Below are 21558 nucleotides of genomic sequence, written 5' to 3'. Positions count from 1 at the left end.
CTCGTCCCCTTGATTATCCAGCCAGTTTGAGTCGTCTTTTTCAGCTGGTGTGCTAGTTGGAGGCAATTCCAATTGTTCAGATGTAATAACCTCTTTATCTGACGGCCTATCATGTCCGCTGTCAGTTGTGTCTGCCGGGAGGAAGTGTGCGTCGTGAATATGGATGGGTCCGTGGGCCATATTGCAGTAGCTTCGAAACCTTTAATAGCGGTTTTCATTGTTGCGCTTTAGACGAAAGCTGAACCAAAAAGCGTTGAAATTTGAAAGGTAGTTACGACTTTTCCTGCGTGGCTCCGCAGCCATTTTCGAAGTTAATCACTATAACGAGGATTTATAAAACAAACATCAAGCGGCTGAAGTCTGTGAGAGCAATGTGGTGGTGAAGAAACGCCACTCTCCTTCGCGTAGTCCATAACGTCAGTGTTCGTGGTATGAGCTGAGTGGCCATCTGATATAAGGAGAACTGGGACGTGCTTTGATGCCTTAGAAAATACCACATATTGTGAAAACCATACAAAGAATGACTCTGTGGCCATCCATGCGGTGCTGTGGACCTTAGCGCAACCTCCTGCTGCCAGTCCTAACTCAAATTCTTTCTGCTTCTTCTTTCGTGGAAAAATAATCGTAGGAGGAATGTCAGCTCCGCTTGCTGACGTACTAATGAGGCTGGTTGCAGTTTCGCCCGTTTCTGCAGATGTTAACGATCACACTGGACGGTTCCCTTTGCGAGCTGCGATGTTCGATTGGTTTTTAGGATTAACCGACACGCCTGTTTCATCACAATTAGTTATTTGAGAAGTCATTAGTTTGTGATTGTCACATTTGTTAGCAACGAAAGAAACCTATCGACAGCTACTTTATTAAAATCCTTGATTCTTGTACCAGATGTTGCTTCGGGCTTGAGAACAAACCTTCATTTGCTTTTTCATTGTTTCATGATGTAATAAAGATTTCGATTTGTTTTGCTCGAAATTTTCGAAAAGGTATCTGCGAAACGTGCAAAAATTGAAATGGCAAAACTGTGCACCTGCCGAAATACAAGTACGTATACTCATTTGAAAAAATGTTCCTAAACTGCTTCTGATACGCTAGAGGTTACCGCACAGTAAACAGCAATTGTAGTTGACCGTTTACCAGCACCGTATAAAGTACGGCCAATTAAATATTTTTGTAGGGAGGACACATCATCTCATCCTGAATGGAGAGTTCATCTATACGTGTAAAAGTAACCACTTGTGCCAGAGGGAAGTGTGTTGGGAGCCTTACTGTTCATGTTGTATATTAACATTACAGATAATATAAGTAAGCTCACATATTTCGAAAATGATGCAGATATCGACATTGAGGTAAAAAAGTTCGTGTGAAGCGATATGCACATACAGGGGAAATGAAAAATGTGACCACCTATACTTGCATCTACATGGATACTCTGCAAATCACATTTAAGTGCCTGGCAGATTGTTCATCGAACCACCTTCAGAAGTCTCTATTATTCCAATCTCGCACAGCACACGGAAAGAATGATCACTTGTGTCTTTCCATACGAGCTCTGACTTCCCTTATTTTATCGTTATCGTTTCTCCCTACGTAGGTCGTTGTCAACAAAATATTTTCGCATTCTTAGGAAAAAGTTGGTGATTGGGATTTCGTGAGAAGATTCCGTCGCAACGAAAAACGCTTTCCTTTTAATGATGTCCAGCCAAAATCCTGTATCATTTGTGTGACACACTCTCTCATATTTCGCGATAATAGAAAACGTGCTGCCTTTCTTTGGACTTTTTCGATCTACTCCGTCAGTCCTATCTTGTAAGGATCCCACATCTTCCAGCAGTATTATAAAAGAGGACGGACAAGCGTAGTGTAGGCAGTCTCCTTTGTAGGTCTGTTACGTTTTCTAAGTGTCGTGCAAATAAAACGCAGTCTTTGGTTAGCCTTAACCGCAACATTTTCTATGTGTTCTTTCCAATTTAAGTTGTTCGTTATTGTATAATAATAATGGCGTGTGACGAGGGCCTCCCATCGGGTAGACCGATCGCCTGGTGCAAGTCTTTCGATTTGACGCCACTTCGGCGACTTGCGCGTCGATGGGGATGAAATGATGATTAGTACAACACAACACCCAGTCCCTGAGCGGAGAAAATCTGCGACCCAGCCGGGAATCTAACCCGGTCTTTTAGGATTGACAGTCTGTCGTGCTGACCACTCAGCTACCGCGGGCGGACGTTAGTTATTGTAACACCTAGTTAGTTAGTTGACTTTACGGCTTTTAGATTAGACTGTAACTTCTCTGATAGTGATTCGTCCATTCTGCTTCACCAGCAATATTGCGGGATCAGTAATGACCTGATTTGCGGATATTGCGGGCGTACCTTAACTGGCTTCTGTCTTCATTGATTAGCGGCTACCACTCCTTTAGCCCTGCAGTACCCATTACTTTGTCCACAAACACACGATGGTTTCAACTTGAGAATCGCCAAGCTTGGAGCCAAATGTGATGTAAAGACGTCATTTTGCTCAGAATACTAAATCCAACGTGTACGACTTGCAAGTGTTCCGAAGTAGTGGAGAAAATCAGGTATGTGTGCTAAATATGCCTGAAAACATGAACGCATGCGGGCCCTGACACCATTGTTGATTTCAACAATTAAAAAAGGTCGGATATGTTTTGAACAGCTCATGTATATAAGCCATCGCCAGTGATGTCGAAAGAGCAAGATAACCCTAACTACGCCAGTTGATTAGGTAGTTCGAATGGAGCGGTCTATTGTCTGACGTATCTCCATAACAGCTCCGAACCGAATACCCCAAAGTTCGACGAATGGTTCAAATGGCTCTGAGCACTATGGGTCTTAACATCTATGGTCATCAGTCCCCTAGAACTTAGAACTACTTAAACCTAACTAACCTAAGGACATCACACAACACCCAGCCATCACGAGGCAGACAAAATCCCTGACCCCGCCGTGAATCGAACCCGGGAACCCAGACGCGGAAAGCGAGAACGCTACCTTCACGTCAGGAATCAAGCTGAGCTCAGAAGGGCCCAAGTCCGGGGCTGTCTCAGGCCGATACTGATCTTCGGCCTGACGTGGCTGCTTGTCCTGTTCCAGGGGTTGCCCCTCAGTCTGCAAGATCCGAGCAGTCGCAGAGGGTGGTCTTACTGGTAGTTGGGAGCTCCAACGTCAGGCGTGTAATGGGGCCCCTTAGGGATATGGCTGCAAGGGGGGGGAAGAAAACCAATGTGCAATCCGTGTGCATATCGGGGTGAGTCATTCCAGATGTGGAAAGGGTCCTTCCGGATGCCATGAAGGGTACAGGTTGCACCCATTTGCAGGTGGTCGCTCATGTCGGCACCAATGATGTGTGTCGCTATGGATCGGAGGAAACCCTCCCTGGCTATCTGATTTGGTGAAGACTGCCAGTCTCGCTAGCCGGATGAAAGCTTAGCTCACCGCTCACCATCTGCAGCATCGTCGACAGGACTGACTGCGGACCTTTGGTAAAGAGCTGAGTAAAGGGTCTGAATCAGAGGCTGAGATTGTTCTGCGACCGTGTGGGCTGCAGATTCCTCGACTTGAGCCATAGGGTGGTGGGGTTTCGGGTTCCGCTGGATAGGTCAGGAGTCCACTACACGCAACAAGCGGCTACAAGGGTAGCAGGGATTGTGTGGCGTGGGCTGGGCGGTTTTTTAGGTTAGATGGCATTGGGCAAGTACAGAAAGGGCGGCAGCTTCAATGAGTTTTTGGGCAAAGCAGGACATGCGGGGACCAAGCAGCAATCGGTATTGTAATGGTAAACTGTCGAAGCTGCGTTGGTAAAGTACCGGAACTTCAAGCGCTGATAGAAAGTACCGAAGCTGAGATCGTTATAGGTATAGAAAGCTGGCTGAAACCAGAGAGGAATTCTGCCGAAATTTTTACAAAGGTACAGACAGGTAGAAAGGATAGATTGCATGCAACCGGTGGTGGAGAGTTAGTCGCTGTTAGTAGAAGTTTATCCTGTAGTGAAGTAGAAGTGGATAGTTCCTGTGAATTATTATGGGTGGAGGTTACACGCAACAGCCGAGCTAGGTTAATAATTGGCTCCTTTTACCGACCTCCCGACCCAGCAGCATTAGTGGCAGAACAACTGAGAGAAAATTTGGAATACATTTCACATCAATTTTCTCAGCATGTTATAGTCTTAGGTAGAGATTACAATTTACCAGATACAGACTGGGACACTCAGATGTTTAGGATGTGTCGTAGGGACAGAGCGTCGAGTGACATTATACTGAGTGCGCTATCCGAAAATTACCTCAGGCAATTAAACAGAGAACCGACTCGTGGAGATAACATTTTGGACCTACTGATAACAAACAGACCCGAACTTTTCGACTCTGTATGTGCAGAACAGGGATTAGTGATCATAAGGCTGTTGCAACATCCCTGAATATGGAAGTTAATAGGAATATAAAAAGAGGGAGGAAGGCTTACGTGTTTAGCAAGGGTAATAGAAGGCAGATTTCAGTCTACCTAACAGATCAAAACGAAAATTTCTGTTCTGACACTGACAATGTTGAGTATTTATGGAAAAAGTTCAAGGCAATCGTAAAATGCGTTTTAGACAGGTACGTGTAGAGTAAAACTGTGAGGGACGGGATAAACCCACCGTGGTTCAACAACAAAGTTAGGAAACTACTGCGAAAGCAAAGAGAGCTTCACTCCAAGTATAAACGCAGCCAAAACCTCTCAGACAAACAGAAGCTAAACGATGTCAAAGCGTAAGGATGGCTATGCCTGAAGCGTTCAGTGAATTCGAAAGTAAAATTCTATGTACCGACTTGACAGTATATCCTAGAAAGTTCTGGTCTCACGTTAAATCAGTAAGTGGTTCGAAACAGCATATCCAGACACTCCGGGGTGATGATGGCATTGAAACAGAGGATGACACGCGTAAAGCTGAAATACTAAACACCTTTTTCCAAAGCTGTTTCATAGAGGAAATCCGCACTGCAGTTCCTTCTCTAAATCCTAGCACAAACGAGAAAATGGCTGACATCTAAATAAGTGTCCAAGGAGTAGAAAAGCAACTGGAATCACTCAACAGAGGAAAGTCCACTGGACCTGACGGGGTACCAATTCGATTCTACACAGTACGCGAAAGAACTTGCGCTCCCTTCTAACAGCCGTGTACCGCAAGTCTCTAGGGGAACGGAAGGCTCCAAATGATTGGAAAAGAGCACAGGTAGTCCCAGTCTTCAAGAAGGGTCGTCGAGCAGATGCGCAAAACTATAGACCTATACCTCTGACGTTGATCTGTTGTAGAATTTTAGAACAGGTTTTTTGCTCGAGTATCATGTAGTTTTTGGAAACCCAGAATCTACTCTGTAGGAATCAACATGGATTCCGGAAACATCCATCGTGTGAGACCCAACTCACTTTATTTGTTCATGAGACCCAGAAAATATTAGATACAGGCTCCCAGGTAGATGCTATTTTTCTCGACTTCCGGAAGACGTTCGATACAGTTCCGCACTGTCGCCTGATAAATAAAGTAAGAGCCCACGGAATATCAGACCAGCTCTGTGGCTGGATTGAAGAGTTTTAACAAACAGAACACAGCACGTTGTTATCACTGGAGAGACGTCTACAGACGTTAAAATAATCTCTGGCGTGCCACAGGGGAGTGTTATGGGACCATTACTTTTCACAATATATATAAATGAGGTAGTAGATAGTGTCGGAAGTTCCATGCGGTTTTTCGCGGATGATTCTGTAGCATACACAGAAGTTGCAGCATTAGAAAATTGTAGCGAAATGCCGGAAGATCTGCAGCGGATAGGCCCTTGGTGCAGGGAGTGGCAACTGACCCTTAACATAGACAAATGTAATGTATTGCGAATACATAGAAAGAAGGATCCTTTATTGTATGATTATATGATAGCGGATCAAACATTGGTAGCAGATACTTCTGTAAAATATCTCGGAGTATGCGTGCGGAACGATTTGAAATGGAATGATCATATAAAATTAACTGTTGGTAAGGCGCGTACCAGGTTGAGATCCATTGGGAGAGTCCTTAGAAACTGTAGTTCATCAACAAAGGAGGTGGCTTACAAAACACTCGTTCGACCTATACTTGAGTATTGCTCATCAGTGTGGGATCCTTACCAGATCGGGTTTGCGGAGGAGATAGAGAAGATCCAAAGAAGAGCGGCGCGTTTTGTCACAGGGTTATTTGGTAACCGTGATAGCGTTACGGAGATGTTTGACAAACTCAAGTGCCAGACTCTGCAAGAGAGCCGCTCTACATCGCGGTGTAGCTTGCTCGCCAGATTTCGAGAGGGTGCGTTTCTGGATGAGGTATCGAATATATTGCTTCCCCCTACTTATACCTCTCGAGGAGATCACGAATGTAAAATTAGAGAGATTAGAGAGCGCACGGAGGCTTTCAGACAGTCTTTCCTCCCGCGAACCATACGCGACTGGAACAGGAAAGGGAGGTAATGACAGTGGCACGTAAAGTGCCCTCCGCCACACACCGTTGGGTGGCTTGCGTAGTATAAATGTAGATGTAGATGAGTGTGGTGCGTGATGCGGCGCTCCCCATCCCCATATACCGATCAAATCAGTCACGACTTGAACTGAGCGTGCCCGAACATTGTCCTACAAAATGATGGCCGCCTCCTGCAGAAACCGACGCCGCTTCTTTCTCTCAGTTGCTTTTCTACTTTGTAACACAGTCTGTTTCGTTTTAGAGTCCAAACCGCTTAACAGATATTGTTCAAATTTGTCATGGAGACAGTTTGAACCCTTAGAAAGAACATAGCCCACTTTAAAAAGCAAGAAATATTTTTTTTGCATCAGTGAACGTAAACTACATTAAAACTTACTATTTTGGTTGTATAACTTAAGAATTCTATAATGTATAAGTACTTCAGTAGTCGCCGCGCGGGATAGTCTCTCAAACGAAATTGCTTCCACGTCCGAGGCCTTTCAATATCACGTCTTCCATTCCGCTTGTAGTTCAGAATATTTTGGGGAAGTCTGGGACGTAGCATTCTCACCAGTCTTCACGATATTTTTGTATTTTTTAGTTTCTGTTGAAAATACTTAACTTTTCTCTAGTATCTTCATTCCTAATCATTTCTTGTTGTGCATCTCTTCGAATTTCTTAGGAACCTCATCTCTGCCGTGTGATTTTTTTTTTGCTTTTTTTTAACCATGTTTTCGCTTTCATAGCATAATACAGGAACCGCGACCACGTTATAGAATTTCGGGACAATCTTTTTGTACTTTATTGCCCAATATTCAGATAATAGTGTAACAGACAGCTTAGAATTTGTGTAATTTATTTTAAGTATCAGAGTAAAAATCAGATCTTACAGCGTAGCCTAAATGAAGGATTAAGAGACCAGTTCTAATGCAGGATTATCCAAAACTAGTTTTAAACTGACTGAGTATTTTCCTCGGAGTGCACTTATTTTCGTTTTATTACTAGAAATTTTAAAGTTGAATTCATTGCATGTTTCGTTCAGGTGGTATATAGATCTTTGGAGGTCATTTCGTGAACGTGAATCATGTCATCTACAAGCAGAAGCAGAATCAGGTATTTCTCATTCGTTATCCCAATTCCTTTGTCTTGTCGTAGTTCCTTCTTTCATTTATGAAGAACGAAGTCAATGTAAATACTAAAAATGCTGACTTAATCTGCTCATTTAAATGTATACCGAACGAGCTGCCGCAGTGGTTAGTACATGGTATGATGATGGTGATGATGTTTGGTTTGTGGGGCGCTCAACTGCACGTTTATCAGCGCCTGTACAAAGCCCCAACCTTTACACAGTCCAGTTTCGCCACCTTCACGAATGATGATGAAATGATGGCACCACAGAGATCTACTTCCCGGGCGGAGAAAGCAACCCAGCCGTGAATCGAACCCGGAATCCCATCACCAGCAACGCTAGCTTCTACACGACGAGCTGTCAACTAGTACACTAGACTCGCATTCGGGAGAATGACGTTTAAATCCGCATCCGGCCATCTTGATACGTTTTCCGTAACTTTCCTGAATCGCTCCACGCAAATGCTGGGATGGTTCCTTTGAAAGGGAACGGCGGACTTCTTTTACCCTTCCCTGACGCAGTGCCAACTCCTGCTCCGTCTCTAATGACCTCGACATTGATAGCACATTAAATGCAATCCTCCTTCCGTCCTTCATTTAAAGGCATAGGTTTACGCAATAAGTCGGGCGTTAAAAGTTAAAAACTGCGTACTCGTCTAAGGCAGCATAATTTCATGGCGCGCAAATTATCGAGACTATATTCACCGAGCATTTGTGAAAGGCAGCACGTGGCGACTGCCAACAAACTTCACACATAATTTCGAAACTTGGCGAAACTTTTTTTCCCTCTGACATCCCTGACAGAATGATGAAAGGAAAAAGACTTTTATCACTTCTACATTTTCGCTGTTCGTGCAGTAAGGTGTCAGCATCAGGCTTGATGTTTCACTTTATTACTTCTTTACTACTCACTTTATTCGCAACACATTTGTCAGACAGTATCCACATACGTCGCCGAATGCACCTGAAAATTATAGAATTGTACAACACCTAGTTCAGTACATAAATATTGAGACGTTTTCGAAAAACTAGCTTCTCTTACAACAGAGCGTCTTCAACTGCAAAGGGTTATGTTTCTTCAGGTCAAGTTTTTAACACATTAACTGATACGGAAAGTGAACGAACTTCTGAAGGTGGTTTACATATGGGACTTTCCGTTTTCAGACAGCAATTTGGAGAGGAGAAGGGGGCGGTGGTTACGCGGTCATTTGGAACTTCAGTGTTTCCGCAAATGATGCTGTTGCCTGTAATAAAGTTCTGTTTGAAAGAAGCCACGCCCTCATAAGATTTCAGTGTAATGCAAAGCATGACAACTTAGTTTAAATGTTCCCGAAATGTAAAATTGTTCGGTTCACAAAACGATATAACCTTATCCTACGAGTATAGTGCAGCGAGTCAAATTCGCTATCGCTCAACCCACATGAATACCTGGGTGTAAAAATTTCTAGAGATTTGAAATGGAACCGTCACATAGTCGCAGTCTTAGGGAAATACGGTGGATGGCTGCAATTCGTTGGTAGAATTCTAGGAAAATACAATCAGTGTACAAAAGAAATTGCTTACAAATCACGCTTGCGACCCATCCCCCAATATTGCTCGAGATTCTTGGATCCTAATCAGATACAACTGCCAGGCGATACTGAATGTATACAGAGAAGGGCGGCACGAATGGTCACAGGTTTTTTGACCCGTTGGAAAATGTCACACAGTTTCTGATCAAATTGAACAGGCAGGTGCTTGGAAACAAACGTAAAATATCCAGAGAAAGTCTACTTGGAATATTTCCGGAGGAATCCTTAACTGTTGAATATAGGCGAATGGTAGTCAATGGAGGTAATGACTGCGAATGCTCGTTCGATTTGCGTTCTCTTCCGTAGGCTGCGATGCAAACTAATCCTGGTAATATTCCCGGTGTGAGATGTAGTTGGCAGCTCTGTAAATGCTGACCGGTGAGTCGCTTAAAGCCCAGGTGAAATTAATCTCGGAGGGACACATCACGCTCTCAACCGATGAAGCATATCCCCTAAGGATCGCCCAGTGCCTGTGACTAGTGCATTGAATGTAAATACGGAAAACTGCAAAAACTCACTTATTGAAGTATTTGTAATTCCATTAACTAGTTTTGTAACCTTTACAGACTCATCTTCAAATGTGGCACACAGAATTTCCGTCTCTCTGACGTGGAGACAGAGCGACAGTTACATGGCGACATGTGCCGGAAAACCAGTTATTCCACTTACTGACTAACGGACAGTTCATGGTAGACACAGACTATCCCGTGGAAGAGTAAAGTATCTCGAGGAGACCTAATTAGAAAGTTTCTAGAACTGACGTTACATGATGAAAGTAGGAATGGAATATACTGAAACCGCCTACGTATTGTAACTGTAGGAAGCGTGAAGACCAGAAGAGACTAAGCACAGCACGCACAGAGGCTTTTAAGCAGCCACAGATCGCACGCTCCATACGTCAGTGGAGTGGGAATAAGTCCTAATAACTGGTATACTGGCAAGTTCCATCTGTCACGCAATTCACGGTCGTTTATAGACTACAAATTATAAGCTGCCTATGTTTTGTTTAAATTTGGATTACAAGAAAATGGGCGTTTTGCAAAATGTCCTACATAAGTCTCCTCTTCACCACCACCACCACCATGAGTGTTCTGCCCTAAGGCAGGTCTTCACATGTAGCTCTCCATGCAGTCCCATCATTTGTTACCCTCTTGTTTTCTCACAATTATTTTCTGTTCTTACGCTGTCCGCCACCTGGTATGTTCTGCGTCTTCTTCTTCTTCTTCTTCTTCTTCTTCTTCTTCTTCTTCTTCTTCTTCTTGTATTCACCATTTCCTCCATACCATCAATAAACAATCTCTTCTCATTCAGTGTCCACGCCAATTGTATTTGCTCATCCTGCTACGTTTAAAATTTCTCTCTGTTCTCCCACTCAACACCACCTCATTTCTCACTGTGCCTGCCTATTTTATCCCCTATCAACGGACCCACATAAAAGCCTCCTGTTATGAAGCGTCTCATTGGCAATCGCTATACGTATTTTCACCTCCTTATTACTTCCAATGTCGTCCATAATAGCACGTCGCAGTTATCTAAAAACACTAAATTGTTGTGTATCGTCCTGCCTAACATTATAGTTGTTCTTGCTTTTCTTGCACCTATCACCGGACATTTTGCGTTTTTCTTATTATTACTCATTCCAATTTACTCACGTCTCTTGTTGAATTCTTTTAACATGTCATTCCTACTTCTTTCGCTCTCTGCCAATAACACCACATGATCCGCGAGTCTAATACATTCTGCTCTCCTAACAACAACCCGCTCCAGTCTATGTCGTTTCAAACGTTTTTGAATGACATGCTCCAAATATATTTACACACTAAGGAGAATAAACGTATCCCGGAGGACTTACACCAGCGCGATGGAAATCGATACACGTGATGTTCATTCATGCCCAATAGTACCGAACGACCTGAATTGAATTTCGCCTGATTCACATGCAACGCACATAACGCAACTGTCTAGCAGGTCTCCTTATCGCTCCTTGGTACAGTCGTTTGACTATTGAAAGTGGTTCCAACAAGTCACCACGAGAAAATACTGTTCTGTATCGCAATAACTCAAGATGCAAAGTAATACCACGATACTACAAATATCACGGAACACCTTATCACAGATAAGACTGCCCTTAAGGCTTGTAGCTCACATTTATTACAATAGACATTTTACCACTCTCATTATTACGTCAGATAGGTAATGCACGTAGTAAATTCGTCGTATTCATGATTTACTCTTCAAAGTAACATACCGTACTTATTATTTAACACAAAATAAGATTAAAAATTAAAGGTATTCACGAGCAGCTAATTGAGAATATTTATGAACTTCAAATGACACGACGAACCGTCTCGTTCTGCATATGGATGCAAACTCAGGTCATGCAGACTAAGCAATGATTTCGTGCCTGACGGATACTAACTGTCACTCCTGATTAGGCATACAGAGAGTGATATACCTCGATTTTAGACAGAGCCAGTTTGCAAATTTCAACTTTGAATTACATATCGCAAGTATTTTTGCCGGACGCGAATTCCTACCCAGCACCTATTGTCCCTGTTAACGAACGACGAGAGATGTTGAATCTTGGTTCTTAACAAGTAACTTACTTGAATTGCCGTGAGGTAAGGCATTGTATTGGGCAGGGATTCGAACTCAGAACTTAATCGGATAGATATCGACGCACAATCACTGTGACATTTCGGATTTTCTCGGCAGTAGCTAGATGTTTTAACTGAAATGACGAGACGAAACATAAATTTTTTTTCCTTCCCAAGACTCCAACCCGGCATCTGTCGCTGTTATATTCTAGAGAAAACGAACGTTAAATATGGGTTTGTTGCACCAGCAGCGACATGTGAGCGTGTTTGGTCTAGAAATAATATGACGAAGAGTTCAGTGCTCACTGGGAATACAGCTCCACACATCATATCGCTTTTGACTACATACAAAGATACGTCAGCTTCCGAATTTTTGTACAGCTCGGACTAACATCTTGAACTTACAGTGATCTCGCAAATAGTTCTGTGTCTCACTGGGTGTCTAAAACGTCACATACATTAAACATTAAAATAATTATCCACCAGCAGATAGGTGTTCTCATGCTAGAGCTTGATAATACATAATGAAATCTATAGTGCCGGGCCAGGATTCGAATCCATTCACGCGCAGTATGTGGAGATGTTGAGGAATCTGCAGTTCTGAACAAACAACAAATAGTAGCCGTGCTGTATTCTCACGAAGGGATCAAATTGAGCGTTAAGTACGGACTAAGTTGCATTCCAAGATCAGAACCGATTTTACCGACATACAGAAGCTCAGATAAAATATGGACTAAATGTCCTGTGAGCCTGCATAGCATTTGTTTCGTCACTAGAAATATATAACAAGTATAAGAAAGGTTTCTACGTGTCGCCGCTCCAGTCTAATTGTGATTCATCCTAACGTCTACTTTTTAGAAAAGGAATATCATTTTTCATATTAATTTCAGACCACAATGTCATTATATCTTCTTCACTTGGTGTAGCCAGAAGAGAATGGAATCTCCTTATCTAAAATCATTGACAGAAGTTGGAATCGAACCCAGTCCATAGATATACAAGCATATCATAAGTATGTGGCTCATTTTTCTATCGAAACGCCGTTGCACCACACTGGATGAGAATTCTGACACACAGGCTTCCTGTAGTAATTTGCAGCAGGTTCAGTAAATTCATTTACTTGGTTGACCGAATCACAATGAACCAGCTGCCTCGACTACCCAGTGCATACATTCGACTTTATTTTGTAATCACCGAAATAAAATCACGTACCTGCCACCTACACAGAACAGCCAACAGTCTAGGATGCGCAAATTTAAATAGGAAGTGTTTCTTTCCACTTGAACTACTGTATTGCGCCATCTCTTTGTTGAAAACGTCGTGCAGTGCAAATGTCGCATTTCATAAGTAAAGTTTTGTATTCCTAGAAACCCAAAATTTTCTTGTCAGCGGCGGGAAGAGGAGTTACCTGTTGTGCAGCATTGTAAGTTTTCACCATTGCACTATGAGCCGAAAGTATTTTTTTGCGATTTCGTTATCGATATTTTATCTGACTGCTTGTAGCTCTTTCACAGAAGGGATAAAAACGTTACAGTCAGTGAGACTGGAAGTGCGAACCATAACAGATGCTATTTCTCAGGTCAGCGCATTACCATAGAGCTGGCGTAGAAGTACGTGTCTTAGCTTACTCTTACGAGTTCGATAATGTCTAGCACTCGTAAACCGCTTTTTGAAGGACGAGATTAGTTGCGATTTCCACGTGCAACGACTTTCCTGGGCTGAAAACCGTAAATTTACAATCTTTTGTTACACCTAACGTGGCTAAACAGGGATGGCTAGAGGACAAATGTAAGGATGTAGAAGCTTATCTCACTAGGGGTAAGATAGATACTGCCTACAGGAAAATTAAAGAGACCTTTGGAGAGAAGAGAACCACGTGTATGAATATCAAGAGCTCAGATGGCAGCCCAGTTCTAAGCAAAGAAGGGAAGGCAGAAAGGTGGAAGGAGTATATAGAAGGTTTATACAAGGGCGATGTACTTGAGGACAATATTATGGAAATAGAAGAGGATGTAGATGAAGACGAAATGGGAGATACGATACTGCGTGAAGAGTTTGACAGAGCACTGAAAGACCTGAGTCGAAACAAGGCCCCCGGAGTAGACAACATTCCATTAGAACTACTGACGGCCTTGGGAGAGCCAGTCATGACAAAACTCTACCAGCTGGTGAGCAAGATGTATGAGACAGGCGAAATACCCTCAGACTTCAAGAAGAATATAATAATTCCAATCCCAAAGAAAGCAGGTGCTGACAGATGTGAAAATTACCGAACTATCAGTTTAATAAGCCACGGCTGCAAAATACTAACGCGAATTCTTTACAGACGAATGGAAAAACTGGTAGATGCAGACCTCGGGGAGGATCAGTTTGGATTCCGTCGAAATGTTGGAACACGTGAGGCAATACTGACCTTACGACTTATCTTAGAAGAAAGATTAAGAAAAGGCAAACCTACGTTTCTAGCATTTGTAGACTTAGAGAAAGCTTTTGACAATATTGACTGGAATACTCTTTTTCAAATTCTAAAGGTGGCAGGGGTAAAATACAGGGAGCGAAAGGCTATTTATAATTTGTACAGAAACCAGATGGCAGTAATAAGAGTCGAGGGGCATGAAACAGAAGCAGTGGTTGGGAAAGGAGTGAGACAGGGCTGTAGCCTCTCCCCGATGTTATTCAATCTGTATATTGAGCAAGCAGTAAAGGAAACAAAAGAAAAATTTGGAGTAGGTATTAAAATTCATGGAGACGAAGTAAAAACTTTGAAGTTCGCCGATGACATTGTAATTCTGTCAGAGACGGCAAAGGACTTGGAAGAGCAGTTGAACGGACTGGACAGTGTCTTGAAAGGAGGATATAAGATGAACATTAACAAAAGCAAAACGAGGATAATGGAATGTAGTCAAATTAAATCGGGTGATGCTGAGGGAATTAGATTAGGAAATGAGACACTTAAAGTAGTAAAGGAGTTTTGCTATTTAGGAAGTAAAATAACTGATGATGGTCGAAGTAGAGAGGATATAAAATGTAGACTGGCAATGGCAAGGAAAGCGTTTCTGAAGAAGAGAAATTTGTTAACTTCGAATATAGATTTATGTATCAGGAAGTCGTTTCTGAAAGTATTTGTTTGGAGTGTAGCCATGTATGGAAGTGAAACATGGACGATAACTAGTTTGGACAAGAAGAGAATAGAAGCTTTCGAAATGTGGTGCTACAGAAGAATACTGAAGATAAGGTGGATAGATCACGTAACTAATGAGGAGGTATTGAATAGGATTGGGGAGAAGAGAAGTTTGTGGCACAACTTGACTAGAAGAAGGGATCGGTTGGTAGGACATGTTTTGAGGCATCAAGGGATCACAAATTTAGCATTGGAGGGCAGCGTGGAGGGTAAAAATCGTAGTGGGAGACCGAGAGATGAGTACACTAAGCAGATTCAGAAGGATGTAGGTTGCAGTAGGTACTGGGAGATGAAGCAGCTTGCACAGGATAGAGTAGCATGGAGAGCTGCATCAAACCAGTCTCAGGACTGAAGACAACAACAACAACAACGTGATAATAAATCAGATTATTCAATGGAAATGACAGGTAAAATCAAGTGAACTTTGAGGATAAATTCCGTGTGCACCAGGAAGGAACTCGTCGATCACAGAGTTGCCAAACATACGTTGCCTTGTTGTCAAATCTCAGTTACAGTACCAGCAGAAAGAAGACGAACCGTTGTGATCGTACAGCGGGCTGGGAAGTGACCATAGCTGGTGTCTCCAAGTCGCGGTTGCTACGGCCTGGAATACGTAATGCGTCTGATTCGCATTTCTGTAACTAGGTTTAGGGACTGGAGCGTGGTTACTAATAATACTCCAAACTGACTGAAAACTAAGCATCATATACCAGTAACTCTCACAGTTGTTTTTATATTTATTTCGTAAGTGTACTAAAAACTAAGAAGCTCATTCAGAGACGTTTTGATGCCTCGCCGATAGTCGAGCAAAACAAACAAATAAAGAAAAAAAGAATGTGTGTGTGTATGATAGAGAGAGAGAGAGAGAGAGAGAGAGAGAGAGAGAGAGAGAGAGAGAGAGAGAAATCAAAAAGAATGAGAGAGAGTAAGAAATTGTTGTAAAGAAATTGAATATGGTATGTAAAGAAATCTTTCATTAAAATTACACGTTACACATCATTACGAAATATCGTATTCATGATCTATGACACAAGAATTGATCTAATGTAATCTAATCATATCATATTGATGGCTATCCATGAAGAGTCATGAATTACCAAAATTTTTGCCAATACCAGTAATGAAATCTAAACTTGAAAATAAAAGAGGACAATTTTTGTAATAAACCGGGACTCCTAACAAGACCCTTTCGTCCCTGTTAACTAACCACGAAAGATGTCTGATATACCTCCATGCTCAAGTAACAAAGAGCGCATACATTTAAAGATTAAGTGCATGATGTGAAGTTATATGACGGAGATACGAACCCAACACGTAATCGTATTGTTAATTAAGTAAAATCAAATTTACGTATCGGTTTTTCTTACCAGCTGCTAGGTGTTTGAATCTAAACTAAGGATACAAACTTTTGTACTTAAGCGACAATCTAACTACACGCCTACCGTGCATCCACAAATATAGCTTAAATATCAGTTGCTTACTCACCAACGGTAAGGTGTGTGCGTGTTTGACCAGAAATAATGACAACTATTGCGATTGCTGGCAACACATGAATAGACATTAAAAGCGTACGTTGGTTTTCACTAGCGGGACGGTGTGCACGTTATAGGGCTTGAACTGAAACTATGAATATTTTGGTATTGGATCAGGATTCGGACCCACATACTTACCTTTGGAGGAGACCTAGAGAAGGTTGCAGTCTTGCGAAAAGGAACGAAATGGTTGAACTATAATGTTCCGAGAGATTCAGATCCTCGAAAGAGGAGAAACGAATTCGAATCACAGTCCAGCACCAAATTTTTCAACGTCTCTAGTTCAATAAATTACAAGTAAAATAAGAGCCCCATCCTTTAAATGGCTATCGGTTCATAAAATAAAATAAAATTTTCTAATGTAAGTAAGTTTACTGGCGACTGTATTTCTGTTTACGATGACTTCCGCTATGTCATTTCCCAACGTAACCTGGCTCTGCCCAGTTGGTAATGATGGAACGTGATTTGTATTGCGAATTCTGGATTATAACGTCTTTCTCTTGAGGTTACCAGACGCAAAGTAAATCTGTTTGTGCTTCTTAAAAGTAAATGTCTGAACCCACGCATTGCTCCTGTGATAGTTCCACCAGACCATTGTGCCCACATTTCCCAGACCCAGGAGTATTCTGCAACGGATGATGTGCTGAGCTTACAAAAGTAGTCACGGTGGAAGAAACGCGAGTCTATTAAATGGTTAAGTAGAAACAAGTTTCTGATGCGGAGATTATGCTATTCTCATGTCAGCAGGATGTAAAGACCCTTGTAGGCATCATAGGCTCGATGTGAAGCCATTTTGAAATGTTCACAAATTCAGATATTTTCTTAGTTCGTGAAGATCCACTGGGAAGTGTGAAGTTACCGGATAATTGGATTGTTACCGTCATTATTACTATCATTTTCTTCTTGCCGCTGCTGGAACACTGTACTTGAATATCAGTTCGTGCCTTTTGGTCACTATACAAGTAGTTTCCCAAGAAGAGGTTCTTTCTCTGTCTACAGAATTCTTTTCATGTTAATATCAAACATCAGTAATTACTCATAGATTACATTAAAACTAAAGCAATCGATGAAGACGTTACTTGATAACAAAAACGCGCTGCCTTTCTTCTATTACTTGCGCCTAGAAATGGCTGTCGAGTACTGCCAAACCAAAAGCCAAGAGATCTTACTGTTTGCCGATATACGACGCTGTCAATTTTTCCATTAGATTTGGTCGACGTGACCTATTTCAAGTTGTGTATGACAGAGAATGTTTTAGAAAATCAATTGTTTTCCTTTGCAATAAAGAAAAAGATTTTCATTCTAAGCTATCCAAGTTCAAAATTTTTGGAATATTAGTTCCAGTTAAATATTCGGTTCTATAATGTAGGAAAGTATTTCGCACATGCAAAACTCGGATCCGGCCCACTGACCTTACACTCAGCCACCGGCCATAAATTCTGGCTCAGACTGACACCAGATTAAGTAACCTAATATAGCGAAGACTATTTGCCAGTGCTCTCTCTCACCGGAAAATACGCAGTTCACTCATTAATTGGGCTCCATTAGTACACTGTAACAGTAATTTCTGTGTGTCTGCAATGCATACGGATTGTAGAATTTAGCGGTGCTCTCTCTCCCACTTCTGTATACAATATGACTGACCTAAACGGGCCCTTTATCGTTACAGGCCCTGGACAGTGCTACATCATACTGACAACAGTAATGTTCTTATACTGACAATCTGACTGGTCGTTTTACCTGATTTTGTAATCATTTAAATAAGACAACATGACCTTCCAGTGGGAGACATTTCGTTCCCCTTTTCCTTCTGTGACATTTTTCCGTAATCTATTTGCCTTCCAATCAGCGAAATGCGGTAGAGTACGGCCGGTAAACGATTTACAAATCACGATTTAGTCCCGTTAAGACGATTTCTTCAAACATTGTCGTTGCTAAAGGAATTTACTTTCGTCTTAAATCGTCTCAAGCAGCAACGTTCACAGACATCCCAAATACGTAAAAGCTCATTATCCTGGTACGAAGTTTGTAAAACAAACTTCCCACAGTTTGTGTCAGGTTGATCTTTTCGTCTGATAGCACTGCCTAAGTATCACAAGTAGTGTCCCTGTAGCTTTGGGAATCATTGGTTAATAACGAGTTTAACACCAATGGGTATAGTATTGCTAAATATTCAAATTAATTATCAACCTAAGTCTGAGTTCATCCGCAGACTGTAGCGAATTTATAATACTGAAGCTAGACTTTGCATCCTTGTCCTCCTTGAGTGGGCATTGGAAGGCTTTTGCACACACGTACACAACACTATGAATACTTCGAACGCCATAGTTAACGTTGCTCTCATAAACTACTTTTGTTTTTTTAATTCTTCTAGGTGTTCAGGATGCAATATGTGTTGTAGATACAGCCTTAGAGCAAAACATTGACCGCCGAGCCGTCCACATAAGGTGGACAACACAGTCGTGCTCCTCTCAGGATCCTGTGTCCGGCAGTAAGGTCGATCTGCAACATTGTAGACTGCGGCACTTCCCAGAGGAAGTCTTGAGTTCAGTCTTAGTACATTATTCTTGACTAAGGCCGTAGTCTTGAGGTAAAACGCGAGACTAGCTAATATGACGTCTGTCGACCGGAAGCAGACAACGACAAAATTTTTATCGCCCCTTTCCTCTCGGTGCTGAAGCTATGCGTGTAATTCAAGCGAATCTACAATATATTTCGCTTTGTGTCACACTGGTAATAATAGTTTGGTTCAACAATGTTTTAGCGAAAGATTTCTTTACCGAGCATCTGCCTCTGAACACCGCATGCGTCTGAGTTCTCTGGGACCCGTTTGCTGCCTACCGGCGGGGGCTGAGGCACTGCGCTGCCTTCTGCCGACAACATCTGCTCCACTCCACACTCTCAACCATGTAAAATGCTTTAATGTTGTTGAGTAGTGACCCATAAAATCTGCCTACGATTTGTGTTTCACTCTTCATAGCAAAGGAGGCACAAAACCGTTTTTATTTGATGATTACTTTATTACATTAGAATGCAGTACATCAATGTGACACAGAATTAATTTCATTGTTTCTGATCCAGTGCGCTATAATTAAAGCGTCACATTCTGTTCTTTTCCTTGCACAGGAGATTCTTCAAATAATCTATTATTGTCATGGATTCGTGTGTGTTACTCAAGGCACAGGGAGTAAATGCAATGTAATGTGTTTGGTTTCTTTCTTTGATTTTCTATGGTAAATGGATGAAAAAGATTGCGTCAATACCTATCAGAACCTGCTCTATAGCTACTAAGGCAAATTGATTGTTTTGAGGTCCATAAATTAATTAATGGAGAAGTGAACGCTGTTCACAAATGATATTAAGAATATTCAATTGGATTTAAGGCGAAAAAATTGCCCATATTTGAAGCTACATAGAGAAAAAGTAAGTTGCTAGAGACACTGTCAGCACATGTCTGCAGGGAAGTTTAGCATAGAGTAATCAAGAGGCTCATTTCCTTCATACTTATCACCCTGGAATGTGAGTCTTAAGTGAAGAACAATATTGAAATTCGTATCGTTGATGGTCGATTCGAATTTCTTCAGAGACGCTGGTATTGCGAAGCAGCTTGGAAGTCAGAACGCCATGATCTATGACGATTAACACAACTTACTGAGTCGAGCTACCAAGAAGATTTGATGTGTAAAGGTTTTCTTCCGATTTCGATACAGAATTTTTTCTGGAAATTCGCAGCTCCTTAAAAAAAAAAGCTCGCACACGATGGTCCCTACCTCAGTTGGAACTGACGACTGATTGAGCCGTTCTGACACGAGACATGGGCGGTACCACCGGGTTACAGACACACTGCTACCTTTGCACCACTCTCATCATGGTATTGGTCGCTCAGCCTCATAACGCATCGTGAAAGATAATAAAAGTTGCCACTTATGTGAAGAATAGCATTTCTTTAGCCAAGAAATTGAATTTTCTGCCTCAGTATCTTAGTTTACGTAAGGATTATACAGCATGAGCCATTCAAATGGAAAGGTAATATCAAGTAAATTTAGTGAGCCAATTCAGTACCATAGGCGGAAGTGATTGCACTGTCACAGTGTTGCCTAATGTTTGTGACGATGTTGCCAAATCTCAGGTGTGCTAGGAACACCTGTGTAGCGGTATGCGTGGAGAATCCCCTGCTCGTGTCTTACGGGGATATGGAGAGGAACCGCAGGGTTTGGTTAGGATGCAGCGTTTTCTCCTAGCAGTTGTGTCAAACATTAAGGTGTATAATCTTCCATCACGATTACAGTTTCCTACAAAATATATACAAATAAAACACTTACCTTGTTTCTTTCCGACAAAAGATTATTTCAGTACGATAAAAAGTTTTTGGAAATCTCTTATGCCCACCTGTCACCAAAGTAAGATAAACACTTTGCACCTCGAAATCGATTGCATGTATGTGCAGTCTTGTGATGCTTAAATAACGCTCAAAGGACATTAAGTCCATATTTTATCTGAGCTTCTGTATGTCGATAAAATCGGTTCTAAACTGGGAATGCAACTTAGACCGTACTTAACGCTGAATTTGATCCCTTCGTGAGAATACAGCACGGCTACTATTTGTTGTTTGTTCAGAACTGCAGATTCCTCAACATCTCCACATACTGCGCGTGAATGGGTTCGAATCCTGGCCCGGCACTATAGATTTCATTATGTATTATCAAGCTCTAGCATGAGAACACCTATCTGCTGGTGGATAATTATTTTAATGTTTAATGTAATTTCATTCGTTGTCAACACTAACGATATGTGACGTTTTGACACCCAGTGAGACACAGGACTATTTGCGAGATCACTGTAAGTTCAAGATGTTAGTCCGAGCTGGACAAAAATTCGGAAGCTGACGTATCTTTGTGTGTAGTCAAAAGCGATATGATGTGTGGAGCTGTATTCCCAGTGAGCACTGAACTCTTCGTCAAATTATTTCTAGTTCAAACACGCTCACATGTCGCTGCTGGTGCAACAAACCCATATTTAACGTTCGTTTTCTCTAGAATATAACAGCGATAGATGCCGGGTTGGAGTCTTGG

Source organism: Schistocerca gregaria, unplaced genomic scaffold (assembly GCF_023897955.1).
Source record: "Schistocerca gregaria isolate iqSchGreg1 unplaced genomic scaffold, iqSchGreg1.2 ptg000405l, whole genome shotgun sequence".
Lineage (NCBI taxonomy): Eukaryota > Metazoa > Arthropoda > Insecta > Orthoptera > Acrididae > Schistocerca > Schistocerca gregaria.
This window is presented reverse-complemented; position numbering follows the sequence as displayed.